The sequence below is a fragment of the Pipistrellus hanaki genome (assembly GCF_964339955.1).
Source record: "Pipistrellus hanaki genome assembly, chromosome: 9".
Classification (NCBI taxonomy): Eukaryota; Metazoa; Chordata; class Mammalia; order Chiroptera; family Vespertilionidae; genus Pipistrellus; species Pipistrellus hanaki.
Genome location: NC_140511.1, coordinates 16,641,895 through 16,649,949, shown reverse-complemented (window position 1 = coordinate 16,649,949; position 8,055 = coordinate 16,641,895). Strand labels below are relative to the sequence as shown.

Here is an 8,055-nt window from a genome sequence, read left to right as displayed (position 1 = left end):
ATGAAGGCTTAGATCTGGATGTGTTGAGTTAGTATAGGGCTGTGGTGTTGATCTGTGAGTGCCTTGGGTGGGGCCTGGATGAGGCTGGTTGACCTATTTGGAAATGTCTTTTGTGTGAAATGTATCATTGGGCATGTGGAGGTATTATTGATATGAGAAAATGCTAAGTAACTGATTTACTATCTGAAAAAGGATTTACTATCGGGGAAAGGGAGGGAGGAAGAGACTGAACATAAACTGCACCTATGGATGAGGACAATGGGGGATGGGGAGGGGGCAGAGGGTGGGGTGGGAACCTGGTGGAGCGGGGAAGAAATGAGGAACCTTTGTAATAATATGAACAATAAAGATTGATTTAGAAAAAATATATATATAAGAGATAGACCTCAAATTAATCATTTGATTATTTTTTTTTAAGAGGATAGTAAATCGTTTATTGAGTACACATGATAATGGATGATACACAAGCTTCATATCCATCTATAATTTTATCTGGTACCATAATTCAATTTAGATATATTGCATAGGATGTGCCAACAATCATTAATAACCAAATGAACTCCACGACTCTGCTTGGGTGACCCTTTTAATGACGAACTCCAGGTCACAACACAGTAACTGTCAATTCAACCACACCAAAGTTTCTGAAGACAACGGCTTCTGTGCCCAAGCAGGTTGTGAGTAAATTTCATATGGAATCTGGCATCACCCTGAAGGAATTCTAGCTTCACACTGTTGGGGTAATTTACCAAGATGGCTTCAGAGCAAACTAACTTTACACAGCACATTTAAAAAAAAGACACATTTATTCAGCATCATGATCAGACTATTACATTTAGCAATCAACAGCATGGATGCAAAAAAAAAAAAAAAAAAAAAAAAAAATCTACATTAAAACCCTTGGTTGGAATGCTTTACACTTTCCACAGAACAGAAACTAAAATAACCTGTTATACAATTAGTCACAAGTACAGTCCTCGAGTTTTTTTGCCCATTCACATGAGTATTGTCTAACACATGTGTTCTTTGTAGCAGCTAGGCCCTGCCACCACTGTGCTTGGCTGAGTTCACAAATCTGTTGTAACCTGTCACTTCTCTGGCTCTCCTCTCCTGCTAAGCTTTGTTTCCTGGCAGTAATTAAAACCTTCTGCCACTGCCATAGCTACTGCTGCTGCTGGAACCGCCATAGCCACCTTGGTTTCGTGGTTTGGCAAAGTATTGCCCTCCACCACCATAAGGGCCTCCAAAGTTTCCTCCTTTCATGGGCCCAAAATTTGAAGATTGATTGTTGTAATTGCCAAAATCATTGTAGCTTCCACCAAATCCAAAATTGCTTCCATCATTAACAAATCCATTATAGCCATCCCCACTGCCACCATATCCACCACCACCACGGCTGCCACCAAAGCCACCTCGACCCCTGAAGTTTCCTCCACGACCAAAGTTGTCATTTCCACCAAAACCACCTCCACGACCACCTCCGAAGTTTCCAGAACCACTTCGACCTCTTTGGCTGGACGAAGCACTGGCCATCTCTTGCTTAGATAGGGCTTTCCTTACTTCACAGTTGTGGCCATTCACAGTATGGTATTTCTGAATGACAATCTTGTCCACAGAGTCATGGTCATCAAAGGTTACAAAAGCAAAGCCCCTCTTTTTGCCACTGCCTCTGTCAGTCATGATTTCAATCACTTGTATTTTTCCCATACTGTTCAAAATAATCTCTTAAGTGATGTTCTTCAGTGTCTTCTTTAATATCACCGACAAAAATCTTTTTCACAGTTAAGTGGGCACCAGGTCTTTGAGAATCTTCTCTTGACACAGCCCTCTTTGGTTCCACAACTCTCCCGTCCACCTTGTGTGGCCTTGCGTTCATGGCTGCACCCACCTCCTCCACAGTGGCGTAGGTGACGAACCCAGAGCCTCTGGAGCGCTTGGTGTTTGGATCTCTCATCACCACACAGTCCGTGAGCGTTCCCCATTGCTCAAAATGGCTCCTCAGACTCTCATCGGTTGTTTCAAAGCTCAAACCTCCGATAAAGAGCTTCCTCAGCTGCTCCGGCTCTTTGGGAGACTCAGACTTAGACATGATGCCTGCAACAGGGGGGATTCAAACGATGCTCACTCCGCAGCGTTCACCAGCAGAAAGCTAATCATTTGATTATTAAAGAAAATATGCCTTCAGTCATGATACAAACCAAATTCTACTAACCAGTATGCTTATCTCTTCAAGTTACTGAAGCATTAATGCTTTCATTAAACTCAATGGTCAACAACACCCATTTATGTATCAGGAATTCCTAGGAAAACAACAGGAATCTATGACTGAAGATTCAGGCTATTTCTTTGTTTTAGTTTCCATTAATATTAAGAATTTAAATGTCTATGGGCTTATTGTAGACCTATTTTCAATTCCCAATGTATTATCAGATTTCAAGTGTATTGATAGTTATCTAAGTCTTTAGTTCATTTACAATGCACATTTGCTTTGAACAAAATTAAATTTATTTGAGTAAAATGATCTTGTCTTTTATTTTTAGGAGCAACACATACACAGAAAGAGAAAACTAATATACAGCTTCCTCAGACACAGCTTAAGACTCATCTCTGCACCCCAGATGCCAATTTAAAAATGATCATTAAAGGCCCACGTGATCAACATCCGATAGATTCAGAGCAGTGGTTTGGGAATGCCAAGTGAAAACTAGAGTTCAACAGCTATTGTCACACTGTGATTTATATTATTTCTGTCTACAGATCAAAAGAAAACAAATTGACAGCTATTTTCCTGTCAATCAAATTATTGCTCCATTCATACTCAATGGAATTAAATTTTTCAATGCAAACATGAAATACATCTTACAGCATTGCTCATTCTAAAGTATAAAATCTATGGAGACAAATTTATATTTTTATTTGAGACAAACACCTACACCCAGAGAATGATGTTCTCCAAATGATAAATAATTGAGTTTCAAAACCTGCCATGGTTTTTCACATAGAGCTCCGGCTTGCCTTCAAGAACATATGTTAAAGCTCTTATAACAAAAGCAATGACCTTTCCCTCTGTATCTTAGAATAAAATAGCAGTCTTGCCTTGACATTAAACATTCATTGTATAATTCTGACACTTTAATAAGGAAAGGAACTCTCTTAATACCCTTAGTTGCTAAATTTTACAAAGGGAAGAATGATTTTATCCGATCATTAAAGACAACAGAATTGCAGCATTAAAATAACAAATATGAGATTCAAATTCAACCTGTGGGTGTAATTATTCAGATTCTGTACTTAGTCCCCTAAGTAAGACCTACTTCAAAGTTAGTCTCACTCACAAAATGTAAGGCAGAAGTATAGCTTTCTCCCATTCATCTTGATGGCAATGTGTATAGAAAAGAGGTGCCCTAGCCAGTTTGGCTCAGTGGATAGAGCATCGGACTGCAGACAGAAGGGTCCCAGATTTGATTCTGGCCAATTTTCACATGCCTGAGTTGCAGGATCGATCCCCAGTAGGGGGCATGCAAAAGACAGCTGATTCATAATTCTCTCTCATCATTGATGTTTTTATCTCTCTCTCCCTCTTCCTTCCTCTCTGAAATCAATAAAGAAATATATATTTAAAATAAAAATTTTAAAAAGAGGTGTTTGCCCTTGACCAGTTTGGCTCAGTGGATAGAGCATTGGCCTTCAGACTGAAGGGTCCCAGGTTCGATTCTGGTCAAGGGCATGTACCTTGGTGGCAGGCACATCCCCAGTGGATGGATGTTTCTCTCTCATCGATGTTTCTAACTCTCTATCCTCTCCCTTCCTCTCTGTAAAAAATCAATAAAAGTATTTAAAAAAGTAACTTAACTGTGTCTATAAAATGGTGTCAATTAGAATGTGAACTTCACTCACAAATAAGAACCCTTTCTATGGACAAGTGGGAGTGAAAACCTACTCAGCATTAGATTTAAGTGAGAATGAGAGAAGAGTTTGCAGTCATTGAGTATATATAGTACCATAACTTAGAGAGAGGTATAGGGTGGTAGCAGGTAGGGATTCATTATTAACTTTAACAGAGAGAAACACTGTAAGTTGATATGCTGGTGTGAATGGTCCAGTTCAGAAGAAACAAGCGGTGATGCAGGAGAGAGGGAAAAGCTGCCAGAGCCACATTTCTGATTAATGAGAGGGGAGGGGAAGTGGTCCACAGGTGCCTGTTAGGAGCATGACGCATCCAAAGTAACAGAAGAGACATAGTAACATAGTGAGCCAGAGTTGTGGAACAGAGGCAGGAAGGTGGGCTGATGAGATGTTGCTGAGAGTTTATGGAAGTTCTCTTTTGATAGCTTCAAATTTTGCTCGGTGAAATAAGCAATGCCATCGGCTAAGAGCAATCCAGTGCAATGTCAGGGGTTTGAGAGAGGGAGGAGAGGTAAATAAAATGGAAATTTAGAACAGTAGACTGAATGAATTATAGTAGGATGACTAATGGGGTGGCCGGCTTGTGGTCAATTATCATGAATTTAAGCTGAGATCATGGAACCTAGTTTTCTCCAGCCAGGTTCAGCTATGTGAGTGCAGGCACAGAATAAACAGACAGTGGGTTCAACCAGGTTTGTGGCTTACCCAAATGTTTAACAAAGAAAGGGCAAGGAAATTAAGAGACTATGCAAGGAATGTTTGATCACAGAATTTAAAAATGATCAAGAAAGCAATTAAGGACATGAAGGGAATAAGAGATAGTAAAACTGAATCAATGCATTGAAGAATCAGGGAGATTAAGATTCCTGGAGTCCATTTAGCAGAGGATGCGAGCTAAAGAGATGGGAAGTGGTTGGAAAGCAAGATGTCTGAAAATGAGGGGATAGAGAGGTGAGTTACTAAGGTCCAGGAATTGCTCATGGAAGAAAGTAGCTGAGGAAAGATGAAGAATGTTGGACAAGAGATCAAGGATATGACACGCTAGAATATTGAGCTGATCATCAACATGTACATTAGCGTCACCAAGAGTTTACTAGTAACGTAATGAAGAGAGCGCGCCAAGGAAGTGCCTCAAGTTCACAGACAACTGCAGTTAAGAGGAGACATATGGTATGTGGAACAGATTGATGACATAAGGAACAGAGGAAGGAGGGGCTAGTTCATTAAGGAACAAGAGAATCTATGCCACCTATAGGTCCAGTGATATTAGAACAGTGGGAATACAAACAGCCTCATTTGAGAGGTCTGGAGGGGGAAATGGTGCCCTCAGAGGAGAGCCACGTCTCAATTAGAGCAGGAGAATGGAGGGAATGTCAGAGGAAAGGTTGAGGATAAAGAGGACTTAGCTAATGATTGAACGTGGGTTCATGAGTACACCACACTATAAAGGGTTTCAGTAGATGGAGAGGGGTGACAGAGGGAAACATATGGGGACAGCTACCAACCTTCTCAGGGATGAACCTAGAATCATGACTTCCAGTGACTGACATGGGCAAACACTGAGGGGAGATTGTTAATTTGAGATCGGGACTATGTCAGTCTGGGTTCAGTCAGGAAAACAGAAACCCCTCATTATTTCAAGAATAAAGGAAGTTTCTAATTAAGCTCTTTGACATAGTTGTAAATTCACACACTGCTATAAAATACTAGAGATATTCTACCCCTTACATACAAAACTGTGGAGCAGTATCAAAAATCAGGATTTTGATCAATCAAGATATATGACATTAGCATCTCCACAGATCTATGTCCCACAGCCATACCTGCCTTCTTTTTTGTCCCCATCTTCCTCCTTAACTCCTGGCAATCATGAAATCTGCTCTCCATCCCTATAATTTTATCATCTTAAGGATGCTATATAAACAGAAGCATACAGTACATAACCTTTTAAGATTGGCCTTTTCTCACTCAGCATAATTCTCTGGAGATGCACCCAGGTTGATCCAGGTAGCTGAGATAGTGCCCCAGGGTATGGATATACCAGTTTGTTTAACCACTGACCTGTTGGATATATTGTAGTAGCCTCATCAATGGCCACCAAGATAACAAGTCCTAATCCCTGGAATCTGTGAATTTACCTTTATGGCAAAAGAGAGCAAAGATATGATTTCGGTCAAGATCTGAGTGGGCCCTAAACATCTCAGAGGGAGATTAGACACAATCTAAGGAGTCAATGTGTCCATGGAGACAAAGATTGGGGTGATGTGAACAAAAGCCAGGGGATGAAGGCAGCCACCAGGAGAGGCAAAGAACAGAGTGCTGGGTCCCAGAGCCTCCAGAGGGAGTTCAGCCCTACTGACACTGTCTCAGCCCAGTGACACGAATTTGCTTCTGGCCTTCAGACCTGTGAGACAACACGTTTCTGTTTTTGTCAGCCACCGAGCTTGGTTTCCACACAACAGACCCACATTCCCGTCTCCCTAGGACTTTGCCCTTTATAGCATGCCAGGAAAGTTCCGACATTTCAAGCCAGTTGACTGTAGGCAGCCATTGAGTCATTGTTATCTCCACACCCAGGTTCCAAAGCCAGCACATGGAATCGTGTCTCCTGTGAGTACACCCATATCAATGTGTCTGGCCTCTCTTATATCATCGCTTTTGGTTTAATACCCTTAGAATTCATTCCTACAGCTATTCCCCAAACTCCTATCAACGCAAAGTGATCATATCCTGCAACCCTTCTGCATCAAAGCCTTTCCTTTGTTCTGATCTTATACTTCTGTTTGGGATACACTGACATCTAATTTATTATTATTACTTTATTTTTTAATCTTTATATGAGGATATGTTTTCATTGATTTTCAGATATCAAGGAAGAGGAACATCAATATGAGAAACCCCAACTTGAGATCAAACCCCTGATATAGATTTGTGCCCGTAGCAGGAATCAAACACACCCTTTGGTGTTCAGAAAGATGTTCCAGCCAACTGAGCCACCTGGCCAGGGCGAATTTACTCTTTTCTAGTAAGTGAAGACGGATGGAAAATATGGGTCTAAGAACTGATATTCCCTTATGAGAGAATTCTCTTAGGTGTAGCCATTGACACTTTGTTCCTTGAGAGTGCAAGGGTGAGACAGGTCCCCTCAGAGGAGGAGCGCTTCTGTCAGCTACAAAAGAGCCCTGTAAGTTGCCATAAGTTTTGTGGTTTCACCCTCACTTTCAATTTACTTTTTTTTCTGTGTGTATCCCCTGGCAGTCCAAAACAACCGCCTCAAAGGAATTATTTCTTCTACCTCTGTGACTTACCAAATAAAATTTCTCTGACAAAACAAACAAAAGCACCTCAAAACAATGTTATCCCCACCAAGGCCACAGGGACTAACTGCTAATGTTTAGAAGTTTAGGTTTAAATGAGCTCATCATTGATACCGTTGCCACTTCTAAGTGACGGAGATTCCCGTTTCGATGTTTCATTCCTAATTGGAAAATATAGGACATAACACTACCCACTGGCGATGAATGCATATACATTATATGCATGCAACTACAAGTGATAGGTTACTCCTCGGAAGAGAGGTTACTGGCGGGGAGTAGTGGGGGGTGGGGGGAAGGTCTTTTAACTGCATCTGAGTGGGGTAATTTTTCAAACAAGTATGGCAAAACAGCATTATGCGTTAAAGCTAGGTGTTGGTTACAAAGGTGGCATTACTCTACAAAGTCAGCAAAAGCCCTAAAGGCTCCCAGACCTCGTCATCCCTGCTCCAGGATGCTCCTTGTTCAATTTGCCAGCGTGCCACTGAATTTAGTATGTTAGGGTGCTGGATTGAGGCTGTATAGTTTGAGAATTGAGTCCCCTGACATATGATATATAGCAAGTTGCTTAATATTTTAAGACCTTGTTTTCCCCACCTGCCAAATAGGGAAAATAGAACCTGCTCTATAAGCTTATGAGGACTGAGTAGCTTCATGCATGTGAAGCACTTAGGAAGGAAGACAGCTGTTCGATTCCTGCTCAGGAAAACCAAGCAAAAGCAATATGTAAATGTTATTTGGAGATATGTTTATAAACAACAACAAAAATCAGCTAAAAGAGTTGAAAGAGCTTGCTCTGCAGACAGGAAATGGGAAGAGGTCAAAGTAGTGTTTT

At 41.0% G+C, this 8,055-nt stretch overlaps 1 pseudogene across 1 annotated transcript; it reads right to left on the bottom strand.

Annotated features, from left to right (window-relative positions):
- Positions 1 to 787: 787 nt before the first annotated feature.
- LOC311628173 (heterogeneous nuclear ribonucleoprotein A1-like) lies at positions 788 to 2,168 on the bottom strand (annotated as a pseudogene). The gene has a single exon. The product of its transcript is annotated as a heterogeneous nuclear ribonucleoprotein A1-like (transcript).
- Between the last annotated feature and the right edge of the window lie 5,887 nt (positions 2,169 to 8,055).